We start from the raw sequence: 24149 nt of genomic DNA, 5'->3' as shown, positions 1-24149 counted from the left end.
TACAGGTGCCCGCCACCATGCCCGGTTATTTGTTGTTGTTGTTGTTGTTATTTTTAGTAGAACCGGGGTTTCACCATGGTAGCCAGGATGGTCTCAATCTCCTGACCTCGTGATCCTCCCACCTCGGCCTCCCAAAGTGCGGGGTTTACAGGCGTGAGTCATCGCGTCGGGCCTCACTTTTTTTTTTTTTTTTTCTTCTTTAACCATTTCTGGTTTACTGAAACTCAGTCTGTTTTTTATAAGGCTTAAACATGTATATGTTTAATATAACAGTATGTCCTCAGTGGCAGCTTGATTAGATTTGGATTTTAAAAGTCACTGTAGAAGGGAGGAAAAATATCAAAGAAGGGATACATACTGTTGACAAATACTATGAAATAGTATAACTCAAGTAATGCAAATAACTCTCGCCAGCCAAATGAAAATTATAGGTGGAAATCTCACACTGAACCTGGAGAATTTCCGCTTCCTGTCAAAGTATTTTCTTACTGACATATTCACAAAACAATACTGTCCATGTATGTCTTTTAGAAACCATTTACTCTATTATTTTCATTAACATACCTGTATATTAGAATAAAAACTTTTTTACAAGGTTATATTTTCATTTTCCACTTTTTTTCTTGATTCTGTATTACCTTTTATTTTATATCAGTTTAATTATGGCATTTAACCCAGCTATCTAATACCCTGGCCGTCAACACATTTCCCACCCTTGCACTTGAGTATAGTGCTGTCAGAGAGAGTGGGATATCAGAAAAGCAAGAGGTTTTCTAAAAGGAAAATATCTATCTGTCTGTCTATCTATCTATCTATCTATCTATCTATCTATCTATCTATCTATCAGGAGAGAGAGCCTAGAGGACATTATAAAATAATTAAATTCAACTTGTAAGATTGTAATAAAGTTTAACACATCATGATTTATAAAGTACAGATATGAACTATGTAATTTGCTTAAAGCTGCAGATGCTGTTTTCCATAATATTTTAAGTGAAATACTGTGTATAACTTAAAACTATTAGGCCATGAAGACCATAGGAGAGAATATTTAAGAATCAGTAACAATCTGAAGTGACATTATTATTTTTTATTTCAGTACACATTATTACCAATTAGTTAAATAATTTTAGTTTGATGAATGAATCAGTAAACAATAAAAGGCTATGAAAGGGTAAAGCACAATTTAAAGTGTTTTGGAAAATGTGATCAGTAAACAACATAAGATCAGTCATAATTCTAGCATATCCATAGAATAATTAATATTATCATTATAGTAAACATGATTTAGCTCACGCTGTTTGGAGAAAAGAAAACTCACTTGTAGTATTTTGCACATTGTGTTATTTCTGCTCAAATGACATACTTAAAATAACTTGATTTGAAATCTTTTGAGTCTCCTAAGCAATCATGTTCTATCTTCTGGTTTAAGGCTATGCAGATATTAAGAGACATACAGTGATCCATTTTCTTCGTGTGGAAATGCTCAAACACTACAAGTCAGTTAATGTGTTTTCAGTGGTGAGGGGTTAATACCAAAAGATTCATATTTGAATTGCATAGCATCTATATTTCTAATCCTTAGTTATTTGTTATGAACAATTAGAAGTCTGACTTGTTTGGAACTTCTTTTGGGGTAAATATTACAAATAGGATCCCAAGCCTTCTTGCAAAGGATGTGCAAATAATGAAAATATTATATTAAGAACCACTCCAGTGTTATTAAAATGAAGGTGAAAAGAATTAAATCAAAGTGTACCACGGAATAATGTATAGATACCATATTGACATTTTCTAAATATGCCCACATTCTTGGAGTGGCAGAAAATGTGTTAACATTATAGTAAGCACGAGTTAATAATGTTATGCATATTCTCTATTCTAGGCGAGTATACTTTTTGACCCTTTTAATGAAGGATAGGGGAATAGGCATCTCCCTGTAAGAAGAACAACAGAAATGGATCCATTTTGATTTGAACTTTTATACAAATAGCTGTATTTGATTATGTTGTACTTATCGTGGGAACATTTTTTTACTTATGTTCATAAGATAGATTCATTCAGCAAAAGAGTAACCAGTACTAGAAGAGAAGTAAGAAATTCATGGCTGAGTTGTAAACTATATCCATCTGAAACTGTCTCTCTGAGAAAGCTTTTAAAATTACTCTTTTGCATTTTTCCAGATATTTTTTTCCTGATCTCTGTATTTTCCTCTAGAACAATGACTATCAATGACATTCTTAAACTTTGAAAGATTTAGGATGAAGATAATATTTACCTATATTTTAGAAATAGTATAATTTTGGAGACTTAAAAGTCTCTCAAGTTATTGTTATCAATGTAGAACTTATCAGAGATGGCTTTGGCTTTCCAAAACATCTAAAATAAGCTGTAGTATGCCCATGTTCCTGCAGCACTGGACTTACATAATTTCAAATGTTGATACTTTTCATGGATGCCTTTACAGGTGTATATTAACAAAATATCTCATTTTTTAATCATTCTGCTCTCCATATGAAACTATTCATCTATTAGATGTATTTTTATTTTTTAACTATTGATTTTGAAATTATTATAGAATTACAGAAGGCTGCAAATATACTACAGAGAAGTCTCTCATATTCTTCACCTAGTTTCCCCAGTGGTTACATTTTTTTGTAGCTACAGTAAAACATTAAAACCAAAAAAAGACATTGAAAAAAATGTGTGTGTATACATCTGTCATTTTATTACATGTGTAAATTCTTGTGACCACTATCACTATCAAAATATCCAACATTTCTAGTGAAGTGTAAAAACCTTATCTCATTAAAAGTCTCTTTACCAATCCTTGTTTATATAATTTTTAAATTTTTTCATTTAGATATTGATAGCCATTTTAATGTTACAGGTTTTGATTCAAAAGTCAAACATAATTTAGAAAACTCAAGAAGAAAAATCTCTTGTACTTATTCATATCTTGGCTCTTTCTGTTACTCTTGCATTTTTTCTGATGATTTCAGGCACCTTATTCAATTTCTTTATGTTTCAGGAACTTTTTGCTATTCTTTAGGGTAGGTCTGTTTGCAACCAATTCTTAATTTTTCTTCTTCTGAGAATTTATTTAATTCTCCTTCATTTCTAAAGAATATTTCTGCCTAATATAGAATTCTGGATTGACAGTTCTTGTTTTCCGATACTTGAGAAATATATCACTTCCTTCTGGCCACTATTATTTCTGATAGGAAATCATTGTCATTCAAATTGTTTTTCTTCTGGAGAGATGAACCATTGTTTTACCTCATTGCTTCCAAGGTTTTTTCTTCTGCTGAAGTTTTCTGAAATTGACCTGTTTCTATGTTGATTTTTTTGTATCTGTCCCATTTTAGGTTTTCTCATTTTCTGAATCTGTAGTTGTATGTCTTTTGCCAAACTCAAAAACGTTTCGGACATTATTTTTTCAAATATATTTTTGGCCCAACCCACTTTTGCCTTTCCTTCTAGGACTCTGATGACACGAATAGTAGATTTTTTGCTATAGTCTTACATGTCCTTGAGGCTCTGCTCTTTTTCATTTTCAGTCTATATTCCCTCTGGTCTTTGGATTAGTAAATTTTTAATGTCCTATTTTCAAGTTCACTTATTCTTTTCTCTGTTTCCTCCATTACCCTGTTGAGCCATCAAGTATTTTTTAAAGTTTCAATGGTATTTTTCGATGCCAAAATTTCTATTTGTCTTTTGGCATCTTCTATTGCTTTGTAAAGCTTTCCATTGTTTCATTTGTTTCAGCATATTTGGAATTGCTCATTAAACGTTTTTATGGTGGTGGCTTTAAAATCCTTGTGAATAAATCTAATTTATGTGTTATTACTGTGTTGGCATGTGTTATCTCATTCAAGATGAGATTTTCTTCTGGTGCTTGATATGCTGAGTAATTTTCAATGTATCTGGGGTAATTTGGATATTATGCTATAAGGTTCTGTATTTTAATTCTTGGAAATAAACCTCCTGTGACGCCACACACGGTGAAGGGGGGGGGGGGCTTGCTATTGCTAGGTGGTGATAAAAATGTATCCCTCCTCAACGACCTTTGGAGAGCAGGGGAATTCTTTTCTTGTTCCTGCTTCCACTATGGCCTACACTGAAGCGAAAGCAAATATCAGGAGGCCTTGGACCTTGTTACCACTAGATGATGGTGAAAGTTCCAACTTCTCACTTAGTTTACTTTGACACCTAAGGAACCTGGTGGGGAAGGATGGGGCACATTGTAACTACCTGGTGGGGAAGAAAGTTCTAGATTCCCACATGGCCTTCTCTGATATCACCCAGACATTGACAGGGGCGGGGCCTGCTAGTTTGTGTGTGTGTTTAAATTACACATTACCAATAGAATCACTTTGCATAAACCTATACTAAACTAAAAGCATGGACCCCACAGAAGATATGTAATTAAAGTTATCTTGTAGTATGTAGGTCTTTTTCACAGATGCATTCACAGTGTGTGGTTTAAAAGGACGTTTAAAGTTTAGTTCTAGTTACTCTGCTAGAAGAACTTCATGTATAAAAGATGACATCATCAAAGACAGTGAAAGTCCTCTTTAATGTCTCAAGGATTTTCATTGTGTAACATGAAACTTTGGTTATCTGTTGCTTTTCAGTAAATATTTAGTCTATTTTTCTAAGTTTAATATATTAGGATTTTCATTTTCATTAATCCTAGTAGTGTTTGTACTACTGATATTTGCACATACAGTATGAGAACATACATTTCAAATGATCATTTTTTTAAAATTTCTTTGAAATATATCAAAAGTTCTATACCATATAAAGGAAAGTTATTCTACTATTCTAAAGCAACTCATAAAATACAATGTACAAATAGGACAAATACATACAAGAAGCAGGGGAAACGTTCCTAAGCAGCTCCACTGATACAGTGGAGATACGATCTCTCCTCTCTATTGAATGAATTTGCTGAGGGTCAGTGCATATAGTAGTCAATGGAATAAAAACCAATAAAAATATGATAGATAAATAGAATGAAAAGTATCCAAGGGTCAAGTGCTAAATCTGTTCTGCTGATTCCAGGTGATATTTCCTTTTCTTCTTTAACCCACATGAAGACACTCTACTAAACAGTCATGTATATTTCAGGCATACTGGTTTTCATTTGTAATTTTCATTTTATTTGCACGTTCAATTTTCAGGTTTTGTCCATTTTTCTTCCCCTTGGCCCTTCCATCACTTCTGCTACTTGATGAATTCTGTCTTAAACAGTAGCTAGAATATAAACATTTAATAAAATATTAAACTGATTTCTTGCCCTCCCTATAAACAATAAAATGACATACATGAACAAATGACAAATACAGTATTTTATGTTGTGTTTATTTCTACCTTTTTCTGAGGCTGCTTTTAATCTTTGAGTTTATTATGGCAAATTACTATTAAATATTTCCATGCATTTAATTAACTGGTTATTGTAACATCAACACGAGAGAGCAAAAAAATTGTGAAACTTATACTTTCTACAGCTCTAAGGTGTCTATACAGATCATTATGTATTCTTCACCATAGGTCAGTTGCTTAGCAACCAGAGAAGTAGAGAACTACTAATTGAAAGTATTCTGTATTGCTGGCAACGCTTGCTGCAGGACGTTGAACTTGGAAACAGCAGTGACTGTGTCAGATAAAAATGTTGCAGAGGATGAAAGAAAAATAGTTGCAGCCTTATTGTACTAGGAATGGTTATTATTTACTTTATGGTAAATTTTGCAAAATGCTTTGCTATGTTTCTCTTTTATAAGAAATATTAAAATTGATTTTGCTCTTAAGAATCATTTACACGATCAGATTAAAAATCGGAGTTGTGGCATATATTTTTAAAAAGTAAAACAGAACACAAAGGAGAAAAAGAAGAGGAGGACAAAAGAGAAGAAACAGAAGCAACAGCACTAACTTAGATCCAGGACCCTAAAGATAAGTAACAACGTCTGTATGAACTTTTCTGATTGCTTATTTTATTTTGTAATGAAAACAAATAAGAGGATGAAGGGAAGATGAAGATGAGGAGACTGAGGAGGAAGACAAGGAGAATAAGGAAAAGGAGCAAGAGGTAAAGGAGAAGAAAAGATAAAAAGAAAAAGATAGACAAGATTATTAAAAATTAAACTAAATACATATTGGAAAGACAACAGAAAAACAAACCAAAAGTAGCAACACTCTAACAGAGCAATAGTATAAACACATTTATTCAAAACATTAATTTTACATTAGTCTCTGTGAGGCTTTCTAACCCGTCCATTATGTAAAATTAAGATTATTTTCTCTCTTGTTTCCATGTAATGTACAATTCATGTATCCACAAAAAATAGATGAGTGGTCATTGTGTGACATCTTTCACTTAATAGAAAGGACTAGGTCAGAAAAGAGAAAATGTCCTTCCCAAGACCAATATTAAGTTGGCTCAATTTTCCCAATACCTTATTTGCTACAGGAATTCTGATATAATTCTCTATTTACAGGCTTATTCTCACTCTCTCACAATCCACAGGCATACAAACATTGAAGTGTGTATGTGTCTGTGCACGTGCGTTTGAGAAAGAGAGAGAGAGAAAGACTTGAATAACTGTTTCTTGTAAGAATTCATTTGTGGTAATGGTTGTTACTTGTATTTCTATAAAGATTACTCCTAGTAATGATTGAAAAACAGCATATATGTTAATGAACTGTCCAGTGACTTCATAGTTAAATATACATAAAATGCACATTCCAATTTTTAAAAAAATAACAATCAATAAATAGCTAAATGTTTTAAATCACAACTGGTCAGAATTTAGTTGTTAATATTCAGATACCATTTCAATATCGTGTAGAGTTATGAATATCATTTGTCTGCAGTACTCTGAAGATAAAGGTGTTAAAACATGTGTTAGTCAATGCTCTACCTGTAATAGAGCCTTTTAAAACAAATCCTTGGCATGAGATTGTCATTTGTCTGTTTCTCATAAAAGCTGAGTGTAGAACATGCTAAAAATCCAGTTCAGCTATTTTATTCTTGTTACATTTCTGCAGAATTTTAATATAACTTTTATTTGGTGTGTTTATGCCTACTGTTTCTATTTATTTACAGGTGGCTTGAATTTTTTATCCAGAGATGAAGTTAATGTAAGACAGAATTTAAAAATGCCTGATAGATTATCAAAACTCTTAATTGGAAAAAAAAAAAAGTCTTTGCTACAGCACATAACCTAATCTTATATCTATTAATCTTTTTTTGTCTACCCTTGTTTTAAAAACAAATGCTTGATAATCATATTAGTTACAGCTTTCAATTGCTGTGTAATAAACCGGTCTAAACATAGCAGCTTAAAACAGCTAAGCAGCACAGGTGGACCTGTTCATGATTCTTGAATTTGGGCTGAACTCAGCTGGGTGGTTCATCTCTGCCCTAGATGGTGTCTGCTGGACTCTTTAATATGTTTATATTCAGCAAGCAGCTCCATAGGGAATGGAGGATCCTAGCTGGCCCCATTCATATGTTGTGCTGGAATGACTAGAAACTAACTGGGTCTTCCTCTCTATCTTCCCAGTCTTTCATTCCTCCTAGTTTTTTCATCATAGTGTCTCATCCACAAGGAAGCTAACCTAGACATCTTTGCACAGTGGCTCAAGACAAAAGACAGAGTCAATAAAAGCTATAAAGCTTCCTTAAGCCTAGGACTGAAACTTATACAGTGTCTCCTTAGCTGCATTCTCATGGCTCAACTAATGCACAAAGCTCATCTATTGTCAGGTTGGGAGGGTAATGCAAGGACATGAAATCAAGGGACATTCATAATTCCTTGGGGACTGTTTGGTAAGAATATGAGTTAGGTTTAAATTTGTTCAACTACAACTAGTTCTAAAGCATCACATTGTTCTATTAAGTTTCCAGGATTGTCATAACAAATTACCACAAACTTGGGGACTTAAAACAGCAGAAATTGATTCTCTCACAGGTCTGGAGGCCAGAAGACAAATCAACATGTTGGCAGTATTGGTTTCCACTGGAGACCCAGACAAAACAAAACCCATTGCAGGCTGTCAGCAATTCTTAGCTGTTTTTGTCTTTCCAATCTCTGACTCTGTCTTCACATGCTCTCCCCTCCGCCCGCTCCGGCTTTTTTTGTGTGTGTCTTTCTGTTATTCTATCTCTGATAAGGACACTCATTAGATTTACAATTTATTGTAATACAGGATGAGCACACTTGATTACCTTCTTACATCTCCAAAGATACTTACAACAAATGAGGTCAGACTGCGAGATTCTGGGTGGACAAACCTTTTGGGCAAACACCATTCAACTCCCTATGATTTTCTATCAAAATTTATAATTTTCTCCCATACTTTTTCAGTAATCTCCACTATAAAGAACTTGGATGTAGAACACTTTTTTCCCACATGTATTTAAGCAACGTTTCTCAAAGTATATTCCTGAGAAAAGATGTTCAAACAGTTGTTCTATGAGTAAAGTTTCTTGGTCACGCAATTTTGGAAATTACTGCTTACCATTAACACCTCCTGGATATTTGCTTTGTACATCAATTTATTAAGGAGAAATCATATAGGAAAATATGCTAAAATTTTAGGAAGCACATGTTTTTCCCAAACACCAATAAACACTACATATCACCAATTTTATTCAAATGATACCTATCAATACCTTACAGAAAAAGGGTTATGTGTACCAAAGGTCCTGATCTGGCCTATTGTGTTGACTACATGATATCTGTTTCAAAATTATAAACAAAATTACCATGAGTATTACTAAACATTTTAGTAATCTGTTCCCTGGCAATTCAGCAAGCCATTTCAACTACCTGGAAATTTCTTTCTCCTTTTTATGGATAACTCCTACTGGTCCTTTAGATATCAGATTAGAGGTTATTTTCCAAAGAAAGCTTTTCTTCACTCCCCAAAGATTCACTTAGATGTTCTTCCAGTGTTTTTTATAGCTCCCTGTTCTTGGTGCTAATATATCACTGAAACACTCTACTGTAATTATCTTGGTTTTTGTTCTTTATTTAGTGTTCAACCATATGCTTGCTGATGTTTAGAATGTTATTCGTCATTGATTTTTAAGACACACTGGATATTCAATCAATGTTTGTTAAATGAATAGATGAGAAAAGTTGACATTGGGTAGAAATCCTTTAAAATATTTTGCATGGAAATCACTTTTTGCTTTCAAAATAATGTAATTAAAGACTTTTAGTTCCCACAGTTTGCAACAACAATCTTGGGAACTTAACTATTTGTTTTGTGACTAACACTAAACAATGAGCTAGTAATTTGATAAAACAATTCAAATAATTTTTAAATCTCTTTGACTCAATTAGCCATGACTGAATTCATTTATACCTTTAGGATATTAACATATCTTTTAAAAAACAGTGTTAAATGGAGCTGGTCAAGCTTTGCATTTTAAGAAGAAAAAATACTCCCTTTTTAATAGGCTGTGCATAAATAAGGCTATCCTCTTTTTCATATTTTTTCAGAAACAATAACGCTGTCATTTTCTATACTTATTGATAATTTCTCCAAATATTAACAATTAAGAAATAAAGTTATGGCAGCCTAATTAGTGGAGTCAATACAGGAAGTAAATTGTTAGACAGTGGGCATACCATCTTAATTAGTAAGATACGGATATTCAACCACTCTCTTTCCCTACCCTAAGACACACACATTGTCAGAGAAAATGTTATGTGACTGAGAACTTTATGCTCAAAGCTTTCCAAAATTTCATATATAAATATTGTCCTTTTATCAATATAAGATTTCACACTGTAAGAAAACATTGGCATAGGAATCATTCTCTTTTACACCACTTGAAAATGAATTTTAATGACATTCATATCTGATAAATAATATAATGTCATGGAGTAAAAATTATTTTCTTGATATAAATGTTTTATTATTTGAGCATATTCTCCCTGAAATCTAGGTGTCAGTTTAACAAAATACATTTCTCAGTTCACTGAATATGACTCCAGGATAAATAAAAAAGAATATTCATATTCAAAAAAAGTAATTTATTTACCCAGTTTATGCTAAGATTTATACTGTCAATGGCCTTCATTACAAAGTAAGGGCTAGAATATATAGTAAGTTCCTGAAACTCTACCAAATATTATCTATACCGAGTAGAATTAAATTAAATCATTGTTTTAACTTTTTATTCCTGTTAAAGGATTTAGTCTTCTTCTAGTTTAGATATAATAGCAAAAGCAAATGTACATCCCTGGTTTCTTGCCAATTATAGTTGGGTCACACCTGCCTAAGTAATATTGTATAATAAATTCATGGTAAGTCAATTAGCATCCAACCCTCAGGCCTACATGGAATAAATTTGGTGGGGTAATTCTCCCTTAGGAAAAAAAATGTTGTTAATATTTTTTGTTTGCTAGTATTCTTTAGACCTACTACCTGTAAAAACCCCTCTAAATGAAGCCTCTGGCAGCATTTCAATCAGCTAACTTCCGTAGGTTTCTTCAGTTCATGGGAGTAGTTTCCTGCTTTAATTTGCCAGCAAAGATCTGACATGAAAAGGTTCAGGTGCTGTTTTATAATATAAGAAAACATATACATGAGACTCCTTGTTCATCCTTGTCATAATCGCATGCCATTTCATGTAGAGTGCTTTAGTTTCAATAAATCATATATTTTAAAAGGTTGGTTTAAGTCATAATCACAAATAAAAAAGCCCATAATCCTACACCTATATCGTGGTCTTGTAACTCACCACTTGGAAGCTTGTAAAACCTAAAACCTAATATGCCTACCAATTTTGAATTTTTTAGAATATATTCAATTTGCTTCTACTTCTTCCATTGGGGTTCATACCTATCATACTCTATAAGACAGTTAGTAGACCCAGTAGAAATGATTTCAAAATATTTGTGTTTTCTGTGAAAGTTTGAAAATCTGTTGAGTCCCTGGTTGTTCTGTTTGGAAGTATTTTATGCGTTGCTTTCCCTTTCTTATTTCTCCTCACATGCATACAAGCTTTTCTTGCCTATTGTGTGTACTTGGCTGATTTTCTGGGCACAGTGCCCAGTTGGTTTAATGTGTGCTTATTATTGTCTATAGCATTCCTGATTCTGTTTTGGAGATGGATACTCTATAAATTATTAACGATGATTATCATCCTTTAGAATCAACTTTGCTTTTGGCATTTAGAAACGAAAGATGAACAGTGAGCCCAATGGGTAATAACTAGCAATATCAAGGCCATGTCCAATGCTTGACTGTAAGGGAAAGGAATAGTGAATATACTGAAGTGAACAAAACAGGATTATTCCTATAAACAGATAAAATAAACAGAAGAAAACTTAAAGTTCAAAATGATTACTTGAATTAAATGCTCATAATATTATTTTACCATACCCACTTCATTTAAATATTACCAGTAGATTTTTTTCCTCAATATCCACTGATAAGCTTACTCTTTAAAAACAGAACTAGGGAATGTGCTAGCTTTTTTGCTTCTTGTTCACAGGAACTCGTGCACCTGCTGTAGTATGGCATAGTCTCAAACATCTAATAGGTCACTTCTGAATTTTCCTTTGAATTTTGAATAAGATAAAAGTAAGTTGAATTTAGCTATTATTTCCAAGAAGAAAAAAAGTTGCATTTGTAAATTATTTACACAAGCACAAATTTTTAGAGAAAGAAATACTAGAGAAAGAAAAACATAGAGGAAAATATGTGGTGAAAAAACTCTTTGGAAGTGCAAAGGAAAGAAAATGCTTATTGGCAATGACACATGATTATTAATCCCCGAGTCTAAGTAAATTTGGGGTCTTTACTCTAGCTATAGTTTGGACATGGGTTGTTCTCCCCAGAATTCATGTTGAAATTTAATTTCCCCTGTAAGGTATTAGGAGATCATGCTTTGAAGAGGTGATTAGGTCATTAAGATAAATAAATAACTTTCTGGTGAAACTGGGTTGTTTTTCATGATAATGGATTAGTTCTTATAAGAGCTGGTCGTTCTAAAGAAAGTTGCCTCTTATAAAGCAATGTTTTGCCTGATTTCCATTTTGTTTCTTTGCTTTGTTGTGACATAGGATGTGGCTCTCATCAGAAGCTCAACAGATGCCAATGCCATAGTCTCGGACTTTGCAGCCACCAGAACCATAAACTAAATAAACCTTTTTCCTGTATAAATTACCCAGTCTCAGGTGTTCTGTTATAGCAACACAAAACAGACTGAGACAACACTATAGCTATAATACTTAATATTTTGAAATTAGATTTTAGCTTAGGAACAATACATACCCAATAAAGTGGAGCTCAGAAGAAGACATCAGTTAAGAATTGTTAAGTAAGTGCCATCTTTTTGTTTTTATACTGAAAAACAAGTGTATCAATTCTCAATTATTTTCTCCCTAATGTAACATTAATAACATAATATTGTATTTTTCAAAACCATTCCTCCTTTCTCTCAATTGTATGTATTTTTTCCTTTGTTCTTTCTCTTTTTTCTATTTGGAGTAAGATAAATATTTTTATTTTATTTTATTTTATTTATTTATTTATTTATTTATTTATTTATTTATTTTTTTTTTTTTGAGACGGAGTCTCGCTCTGTCTCCCGGGCTGGAGTGCAGTGGCCGGATCTCAGCTCACTGCAAGCTCCGCCTCCCAGGTTCACGCCATTCTCCTGCCTCAGCCTCCCGAGTAGCTGGGACTACAGGCGCCCGCCACTTCGCCCGGCTAGATTTTTGTATTTTTTAGTAGAGACGGGGTTTCACCGTGTTAGCCAGGATGGTCTCGATCTCCTGACCTCGTGATCCACCCGTCTCGGCCTCCCAAAGTGCTGGGATTACAGGCTTGAGCCACCGCGCCCGGCCGATAAATATTTTTAAATCTATCCTCCTGAAATTGCATCTAGGATTTGGACATCTTTTGCTATAAATCTTTGCTTCCTTGGAATAAAAATATTCTCTACATTTTTATTATTCTAATATTGATTCAGCTTTGGAGTTAATTTACATGCAAAGCAAATAATTTACCCAAACTTGTAAAGGATATGCATTATCAGAACACAACACCTGCAGGACAAAAGAGAGGTTAATTTCATTGTTGCTCCAAAGCAAAAGGAGATCATTATGGAGCCTGCAGTAACCAAGCTCTGTGAAATAGCTGCATCAGTCATTAACTTTCCAGCACTAAATTTCATATCAAACTCAATTAACTACTACATAGCCTTTAATGACAATATTTTTTCAGATGCAGCTCTTGTTTACTAATAAGATTTCACATCACGACTATCTCTGTTCCATTACTTCCTCCATGTTAATATTCAGGTCTTGATTTTCTCCAAAGAAAATGGGGCAATGAAAATTTCATTTGCTAAAATTCTCCTTGAATTATGTTTTAACATTTCAAGTGTGTTAATGTAATGCTTTAGAAGCTAAAGGGAACGATTATATAGGAAGCTAAAGTCATCTATGTCTATCCTCAGGATTGATTAAGTTTCCTATTTATACACGTTTCTCCCACAACATTGCTGTGTTGGAATTTATCAGGATAGTAACCATCTAAATTGAAAATGCCCCTTAGTATATTTTTATCACAGTGAAAGTCAAAGCCTAGAATAACAAAAAGGCACAAAATTAATGTCATCAGGAAACAATTTACTCAGCTAATTAGCATAACATTCTCATATAAAAAGACAGATGGATTAAGGGATCAGGTCATTCATAGCCCACAGCAAACTGCTTCAGTCTTTAATCCCCTGCTGTTACCTATCAACCGGTACTCTTTTTACGGATTTAGATAGATCCCTGGGAAGATTTAGATTCTCCCATTAGATTGATTCACCTTGTTCCTTTAACTTTTTATTGATGATATATTTCATTATATCCTGACTAAAACAATAACAAGAACTCTAATTTAGTTAGCAGCTAAAGAATTGAACTAAAGGCATATCTCCACATTTCTCATACACGCACACACACACACACGCACACACATGGTGCCCTGCAGTGCTAACAGGCTCCAGCTTGAAGACAACCATAGAAGAGTTATATATATCCTACTTCAATAAAAGTTGGGATTTCATGCTATATATACAACATTCAAGACAATAGGAATAGCACAGCAACAGCCAGTAATTACTATGAAAAATATCAAATTATTTACTTGGAAATAGTCAATCAGCATAGAGTACAGATTTCCATGAGTCCTTTGAAAAATGTTTCCAAAAATAATATCTAAGAAAATTATCAGTGAATATGTTTGATCTATTGTGTAGAAACCAAAACCAACAAATGAAACAAATGAAAGAAAAAGCCTCTGGGGAAAAAAAAAAATTATTTTAAAGTTTTAGCCTACAGGGAGATAATTTATTTTCTTTGGACTATTGTATGAGCTTTCTAGGACTGCCATAACAAAGTACCACAATATAGGTGGCTTAAAAAACAAACAAACATTTATTGTCTCGTATCTCTGTAAGCTAGAAGCCTGAAATCAAGGTGCTGGCAAGATTGGTTCCTTCTGAAAAGTTCTGACTTAAAGTCCGTTCCATGTCTCTCTTCTAGTTTCTGGTGGTTGCCAGCAATTTTTGGTGTTCCTTGATTTGTACCTGCGTCACCCCACTGTCTGCCTCCGTCATTACATGGTCTTCTTTCCTATATTTCTTTATGTCTCTCTGTGCCCATATTTTCCTACTTTATAAAGAAACCAGTCATTGAATTAGGGCCCATCCCATTTCAATATAACCCTATTTCAAAATGACAACATCTGCAATAATCTATTTCCAAATAAGGTCACATTCACAAGTATTGGGATTAGGATTTCATTTTGGAAACACAATTCAACACACAATGACAACAAACAATCAGAATGTCAGTTTATTAATTTATAACAAGAACTATGTTATATAAAATAAAATTCTCACTTCAGCATAAACAGCACATACTTTCCACCCAAACGCACACCTGTATGGGAAAACAAAATGTAGTCATATGATAGCTGAGTATGTATTAGATCAGAAAAATAAAGTTCGATGATTAGAATATTTAACACTGTCAAGCTAATATAAATGGGTACATGCTTTTATTTTTATTGTAGGAAGGCTTACCAATTTAGTTGGCAATTTCACTTGCCCAGACTTCCTATGTCAGGAATTGGACTTCTACTTAGATGGAAAAGATATTTATGCCTTAAAGATTCATCTGTAGCTCAGTTTCCATAGGCAACTAATTCTCCTTTCATTGACAGACTCTTTCTATAACTATGTTAATGAATTCAGTCCCAGCAGAGTAAAATCCTCTGACTTTACACCCCTTAGGTTATTTTACAATGCTTAAGTTTCAGAAGGCATCCTTCCTTCTCTTAGTTTTATATATTTATAAAAGGTTATATAAAACTAAGAGGGTTGTAATTTTGTAGCCATCTTTCTGGTTATCCCCATGAAAATATGTGTGTGTGTGTATTGATACATACATATATATTTTATTTATATGTGTGTGTATATGTGTGTATATATATATTTATATAAATATATATATGCAAGACTATATGTATACAGTCTTTTCCTATTTGGAGACCCATTAAAGTATTTTTTTCTTCTCATTCTTTTACTTCAACGATGATATACAATTAGTTCTGTTATACACAAATACACATATACATACACATATACATACATATATATGTATGTGTGTGTGTATATATATTTTAATAATCAAAGTAACAATTTATTTTGAACATATTATTTGCCAGAATTTATACGGCATACTTTGCATTCACTAACCTATTTAATTTTTAATATTTAAATGGGATAATTATTATTATTTATTTTTCAAAGATGGGGACACCAAGGCTTGTGCTACCCCTAAGCCTTGGTGTCACACCTCAATGTTGCCCATTCTCCATAGACTGTAAAATAGAAGTTAAAATTACTTTTGCCCAAAATCAAATATCTTGCATCATATTGCATTCCTTTTGGCAACCTGCATTTTTCAGCAGCCTGCAATTTCCCTATAACCGGAAATTTTGAAACTCCATGCCGTCGTGTGTAATATTTTCTGCATGAAAAATGTGTCATTTCAACTTATCTAACTCCTCATTACTATTTAAGGTAAGGTAGAAATGCCAACTTTGTCAAGAAAGTTTTAGAAAAAAGTTGAAAATAACAGTCTCTTGGTCCACAATCACATAGCCCTTTGTTTATAATAAACACCATATTATATTATTCTGTTAATAGTCAGCTGTTTATTCATCTCCTTCACCAGACTCTAACGGTCATTAGGTACTTGCTAATTCATTTACTAATTAATTAAAGAAATTTGAGGAGAATATCAAGAATAACTCTCTACTTGTTTCCATCCACCATTCATCGCTCATTTTCTTAATTGTTCATTCACAGTGTACATATATAGTGGTGTCAGAAATGTTAAGCCACACCTCCATGAGAAACAACTTTATTAACCAGAGCACTGTGCTTGTATACACTTCCTTTCACCTTTAATTTTACAGTCTCCTCTCATTTTTGAAGTTCCTTATTTCAGCACGTTTTCCCCACCCACCTCAGTGATGTTATTTCATACATTTTCAATACAATTATAATATTTTGTCACACTGCATTCCATCGTGCAATCCCTCTACTTCCTAAATGATAGGTTTTTTTCAAGTTGAATAAATTAATGCTTCCTCCTCAAGCTCAAAAACTCTATGGATTTTGAGAAATGCATACTGTTATGTCCGCCATTTCAATATCATAAAAAATAGTTTCAGTATAGTAAAAAAATTTTTCTTTCTTGTTTCACATAGTTTAACCCTACTTCCTCTCCCCTCACCTCTGGAAGCACTAATCTTTTTTACTATATTGTTTTTCCTTTTTTACCACGTCATATAGTTACAAACATTTGGTATGGGGCATTTGCAGACTAATTTCTTTCACAGAGCAATAAATATTGAATATTCATGTATTTATTCCTGTAGATTTATATGTCTTTCTTCTTTTCTGGGTGTACCACAGTTTATCAATTTAAGGTTTAAGGCCATGTAGGTTGCTGTCAGTTTTTGATAATTATAAAAAAGAGCTCTGATAAACATTCACATTTTTATGTGATATAAATTATCAAATCACTGGGATAAATATATAGAAGCATGATAGCTGAAGAGCATGGTGAGACGATGTTTAGATTTGTAAGAAACTGCCAACCTGTCTTCCAGTGTGCCAGTACCATGTTTAAAATTCCCTTCAGCAAACAGCTACTATTGCTCTACATTTTCACCAGAATTTGAAATACTTCGGTTCATGGATTTAAGCCATTCTAACTGATGTGTGGTAGTAACACAATTGTTTTAATTTGTGTTTCTCTAAAGAAAAAAAATGCTGTTGAGCATGTTTTTATATGCTAGTTGCCATGGGTATTTTGGGGGCAGGGGTGAGGTGTCTTTTCAGATTCTATGCACATTTGTAATTGGCTTGTTTGCTTTCTTATTATTCAGTTTTCAGAGTTATTCATAGTGTAGATATCAGTACTTTATTAGCTATATGATTTGCAGATATTTTCTCCTACTTTGTGACTTGTCTTTTAACTCTCTGGAGTCTTTCACAGAGCAGAAAATTCCGTTTTAAATTTAACAAACTCTAACATCATTTTTTTTTCTTTTGTAGCTAGAACTTTGGGTATTAATATTATATCTAAAAATCCGTGATCAAACCTAATGTCTCTCATAACATGTAAAGCATACTTTCTTTTCTAACTATTCTAGTGGTTTCCCCAGAGTATCCAATACACATTTGTTACTAATCTAAGATCACCTTCAAGTAGCACTCCACCGGTTCATATGTAGTTCAGATACCTTAATAGAAGAGTCCCAGTTCATCCTTCCTGTCTTTTGTAACATTACCATCAGTCATTTCACTTACCCACATGCTGTGATTGTCCAACACATTTACTAACATTACTTTAGACAAACATATAGTTTACATAAATTTAGAATAAGACGAATAAAATGTTTTTTTTTTTTTTGAGACGGAGTCTTGCTCTGTCGCCCGAGCTGGAGTGCAGTGGCCGGATCTCAGCTCACTGCAAGCTCCGCCTCCCGGGTTTACGCCATTCTCCTGCCTCAGCCTCCCAAGTAGCTGGGACAACAGGCGCCAGCCACCTCGCCCGGCTAGTTTTTTTGTATTTTTTAGTAGAGACGGGGTTTCACTGTGTTAGCCAGGATGGTCTCGAACTCCTGACCTCGTGATCCGCCCGTCTCGGCCTCCCAAAGTGCTGGGATTACAGGCTTGAGCCACCGCGCCCGGCAAGAAGAATAAAATGTTTTATTTTTCTGTCATTTTTTTTTTTTTTTCTTTTTCAACACACTTGCTTTCTTATTGTAAATACAAGTTTCTGACCTATATCATTCCCCTTCTCCATGAATAGCCTCTTTTAACACATTTGCAGGAAAGTTTTCTGGTACTATATTTCCTTAGTGTTTTATTATCTGGTAAATTCTGATTTCTCTTCTGCTTTTGAAGTATAATTTTGCTAGATACAGAATTATAAGTTGGTGCATTTATTCCTTTAACACTTTAAACATTTCCCTCTACTCTCTCCTTGCTTGCCTGGTTTCTTACTGGAAGTGGGCTGAAATCCTTGCCCTTTTTTCTCTACAAAGAATGTAGATTTCATTCCAGATCCTCTCAAGATTTTCTCTTTGTCTATTTATTGATTTATTTTATTTTATTGTACAGATAGGAAATGCTATGTCTGGTGCTGTATTTTTGTTGTTTGTCATGAATGATATTCTCTGAGCCTCCTGGATCGGTGGTTTGTTTCATGTCATTATGCTTTAAAATTTCTTGACCATTACTCATTAAATAGATTCTCCTCATTTGTCTCTTTCTCTTCTTTCTGCTATTCCAGTTACCTATTTTGTACAACTTTAGAAACTGCCCAGCAGATCTTAAATGTTCTTCATTTTCTTTTTCATTTATTTTCTCTTGACACTTTGTTTTAAAAAGTATTTTTGACCTATCTTTAGTTTCACTAATTCTTTCCCCAAACATGTCTGGTCTACTAATGAAACCATTGAAAGCATTTTTAAAAAATTCTATTGGAGTTATTTTATTTTCTAGCCTTTTCTTTTGGTTCTTTGTTAGAATTTTCATCTCTCTGCTTACACTAATAATCTTTTCTTGAATATTTTCTGCATTTTCCACTAGTATCTTTAACATCTTAATCACAGTTATGCAAAGTTTCTTGATTGCTATTTCCAAAATATGCATCATCATCACTGAGTCTTGTTCTGATGATCATCCTGTCTCTTTAGATTGTGATTTTTTTCCTTGCCTTTTACCATGTTTTGTAATTTTTTTGCCATTGCTGAGAGCCAGACATGTTGTATTGATAATAGATATTGAGATAAATTGATGCTGAGATAAATTGATACTGAGATAAAGTTAAACTGAGGATATATGGTAATCTGTCTTGGAGTTGGACTCCATTTAATATTTGTTATAGCTCAAGTTTCTGAAGATTTCAAATTCCTCTAGTGTCCTTGTTTTTGTCTCCTCTGTTAACTTTGGGTTTCCTTAAGTACTCGTCTTCAAACAGTGTCTGTTCCTTGTAGCTCTTCTGTCTGTCCCCTTATATTGGAGTCATGTTGGTTTAAATTTTATACTATAAGTTAGAAAAATATGTTCTATAGTGTTCTGATTGAATATCAGTCTTTCAGTGGCCCTATGTCTTAGGTTATGACTTTTACAACTGTTTTGCCAGTAGTTTATCTTTTGTCCCTATTACAGGACTGCCAGATTCCTACGCCCACTGAGCAGAAATAGACCAATACACTGAGATATCATAATTTGCAGCAGAAAAAGGGTTTAATAATCACAAGGCCAGTGGGCAAAGTGATGGAAAGAATCCTCAACCTTCAAGTCTGTCTGCTAGAGGGGTTCTGGACAAGGGTTGTTAAGGGGATTGTGGTGGGCCAGGGTCTGGAGAATTGGAGTTGTTGATTGGTCAGGTCAAGGAAGATTAAATCATCACGATGTGAAAACTGCATTCTTCCATGAGCCGGCTCCTTGCTGGGCCCTTCAGATCAACTGGCATCAACAGTTTTATCAGTATGCCTAACATAAAGGAGAAACTCAAACAGAAAGCATATCATCTCACATGCCTTCGATTTTATCTACAGAAAAGAAAAGGAACACAGTCTTGTGACAAGGGCTACACTATCCTGGGGGAGTAAGCAGCAACTAGCTACAAGGAAGTGGGTCAAATTGGGAAGTGGATTTCAAGATTGCCACAAATTATTCTGCAAGACTAGTTGAATTTTATTTTCTCCCTTAATTGGTTTATAAAATTTTCTTTGGGACAGTTTCATCCTTCATCCCCTTTAGATGAGAAAAAAAGGTTAAATGGGGAGGTGCCAAGATGGCCAATTAGAAGCAGCGGTGGTCTGTGACTCCCACCTAGAAGAACAAAACAGCGAGTGTATTCTGCACCTTCATCTGAGGTATCCAGATTCACTCACTGGGACTGACTAGGTGATTGGCATGACCCACAGAGAGCAAGGAAAAGCAGGGTGGAGCCATGCCTCACTTGGGAGCTGCACGGGGCAAGGGGCACTCCCACCCCCAGTCAAGGGATGCAGTGAGTGGGTGTGCCACCTTTCCTGAGAAACCATGCTTTTTCCATGGATCTGTGCAACCCACAGATCAGGAGACCCCCTTGTGAGCCCGCACCACCAGAGCCTTGGGTGCCAAGCACAGAGCTGTGCAGACTTTCATCACTGCTCAGGCTGTGGTCAGTGGCAGCAGGCTGGAGACTGTCTGAGATGACTGAGTTCCCAGGGGAAGGGATGGTTGCCATCACTGTGGCTCCAGTTGGCTCTTTTCCACTGGTGGTGCTGGGGAGACAAGGGAGGTTTACACCAGGAGCACAGCATCTGTGGCAGATCATGGTCAGACTGCTTTTTTAGGTGGAACCTTGATCCATCCCTACTCATGGGGTGGGGCCCCTGCTATAGGAATTTCACCAACTCCAGACAGAGGTTTATGGACAGAACTCTGATCTTCCTGGGCAGAACTCCTGTGGGGAGGGGCAGCCACAGTCTCTGCAGTTCAGCAGACTGAGTCTTTCCTGCCTGCTGGCTCTGAATCGTCTGGACAGTCTGGACAAGGGAGATTCCCTCCAGTGCAGTGCACCCTCTCTGCCAAGGGGCAGCCAGAGTGCTTTGTTAAGTGGTCCCTCATCCTGTACATACTCCTTAACTGATTGAGATCCCCAACAGGGTCTCCAGGCACCTTATACAGGAGTGTTCCTGCTGGCATCACGTCAGTGCCCCCCTGGGATGGAACTCCCAGAGGAAGGAGCAGACAGCCATCATTGCTGTCCTGCAGGCTTCACTGGTGACAACTCCAGGTGGGGGAGGGACCAAGTGAATAGGGTCTGGAGTGGACCCCCAGCAAACTGCAGCAACCCTAAGGAAGAGGGTCTGACTGTTAAAAGAAAAACAAACAAACAGAAAACAACAACAAAACAACATCCACAAAAATGACCACACAAAAACCCCTTCCAAAGATCAGCAGCCTTAAAGTTTGAAGATAGATAAACTCACGAAGATGAGCAAGAATCAATGCAAAAATGCTGAAAACTCAAAAATCCAGAATGCCTCTTCTCCAAATGATTGCAACACCTCTCCAGCAAGGGCACAGAACTGGGTGGAGGCTTGAGGTAGATGAACTGAGAGAAGCAGGCTTCAGAAAGTGGATAATAACAAATTTTGCTGAGCTAAAGTGTGTTCTAAAACAATGCAAAGAAGCTAATAACCATGAAAACATTATAGAAGCTGTTAACCAGAATAACCAGTTTACGGAGGAACATAAATGACCTGATGGACTTGAAACACACAATACGAGAACTTCACAATGCAACCACAAGTATAAATAACCAAATAGGCCAAGCAGAGGAAAGAATCACAGAGCTCAAAAATTATCTTGCTGAAATAAGAAAGGCAGATAAGATTAGAGAAAAAAACTGAAAAGGAATGAAAAAAAATCAGAGAACAATGGAATTACGTAAAAAAGACTGAACCTACAACTGATTGAGGTACCTGAAAGAAATATGGATAACAAAACCAAGTTGGAAAACACACTTCAGGAAATCATTCAGGAAAATTTCCCCAACCCAGCAAGACAGGCCAACATTCAAATTCAGGAAATTCAGATGACTTCAGTAAGATACTCCATGAGAAGATCAACCCAAAACACACAATCGTCAGTACCTCCAAGGTCAAAATGAAGGAAAATTGTTAAGGGCCAGGTCACCTACAAAGGGAAGTCCATCAGAATAACAGTGGACTCCTCAGCAGAAACCCTATAAGCCAAAAGAATTGGGGGCTAATATTCAGTAATCTTAAATAAAAGAATTTCCAGCTCAGAATTTTATATCTGGCCAAACTAAGCTTCATAAGCAAAGGAAAAATAAAATCCTTTTCAGACAAGCAAATACTGAGGGAGTTCAGCACAACCAAGCCTGCCTTGCAATAGCTCCTGAAGGAAGTACTGAATATGGAAAGGGAAAACCATTACCAGCCACTACAAAAACACAGTGAAACACATAGACCAATGATACTATGAAGCAACAACAATAACAAGTCTGCAAAATAACCAGATAGCATCATAATGACAGGAACAAATTCACACATAACAATATTAACCTTAAATGTAAATGGACTGAGTATACCAATTAAAAGACACAGACCGGCAAACTGGATAAAGAGACAAGATCCACCAGTGTGCTGTATTCAAGCGAACCATCTCAAATGCAAAGACACACATAGGCTCAAAATAAAGAGATGGAGGAAAATTTACCAAGCAAATGGAAAGCAGAAAAAGGTAGGGTTGAAATTCTAGTTTCTGAGAAAACAAGCTTTAAATCAACAAATATTAAAAAAAGATAAAGAAGGGAATGACATAATGGTGAAGAGTTCAATTCATCAAGAAGAGGTAACTACCCTAAGTACGCATGCACCCAATTCTAGAGGACCCACATTCATAAAACAAGTTCTTAGAGACCTACAAAGAGACTTAGACTCTCACATAATAATAGTGGGAGACTTTAACACCCCACTGTCAATATTAGACAAATTATCAAGACAGAAAATTAACAAGGATATTCAGGACTCAAACTCAGCTCTAGATCAAGTGAACCTGATAAATATCTACAGAACTCTCCATTCAAAACAACAGAATATACATTCATCTTGGAGTTACATGGCACTTACTCTAAAATCGATCACATTATTCGAAGTAAAACACTTCTCAGCAAATGCAAAATAACTAAAATCATGACAGTCTCTCAGACCACAGTACAATCAAATTAGAACTCAAGATTAAGAAACTCAAAATTGCACAACTACATGGAAATGTATCAACCTGCTTCTGAATGACTCCTGAGTAAAAAAATGAAATTAAGGCAGAAATCAATAAGTTATTTGAAACTAATGAGAACAAAGAGACAATGTCCCAGAATCTCTGGGATACAGCTAAAACAGCATTGAGGGAAATGTATAGCACTAAATGTCCACATCAGAAAGCTAGAAATATCTCAAATCGACATCCTGACATCACAATTTAAAGAACTAGAGAACCAAAAACAAACAAACCCCAAAGCTAGCAGAAGGCAAGAAATAAGTAAGATCAGAGCAAAACTGAAGGAGACGGAGACAGGAAAACCCCTTCAAAAAATCAACAAATCCAGGAGCTGTTTTTTTTTTTTTTTTTTTTTTAATTAACAAAATAGTCCTTTAGCTAGACTAATAAGAAAAGAGAGAAGATCAAATAGACACAATAAAAAATGATAAAGGGCATATCAACACTGAATTTACAGAAATACAAACAACCATCAGAGAATACTATAAACACCTCTATGCAAATAAGCTAGAAAATCTAGAAGAAATGGATAAATTCCTGGACACATAAACCCTCCTAAGATTGAACCAGGAAGAAACTGAATCCCTGAATAGACCAATAACAAGTTCTGAAATTAAGGCAGTGATATATAGCCTATCAACCAATGAAAGACAAGAACCAGATGGAATTATGGTAGAATTCTGCCAGATGTACAAAGAGGAGTCAATGCTATTTCTTCAGAAACTATTCCAAA

The sequence above is a fragment of the Trachypithecus francoisi genome, unplaced genomic scaffold (assembly GCF_009764315.1).
Source record: "Trachypithecus francoisi isolate TF-2019V2 unplaced genomic scaffold, Tfra_2.0 Lachesis_group3, whole genome shotgun sequence".
NCBI classification, from domain to species: domain Eukaryota; kingdom Metazoa; phylum Chordata; class Mammalia; order Primates; family Cercopithecidae; genus Trachypithecus; species Trachypithecus francoisi.
The sequence above is the reverse complement of the archived record's forward strand: the minus strand, read 5'-3'. Positions refer to the sequence as shown.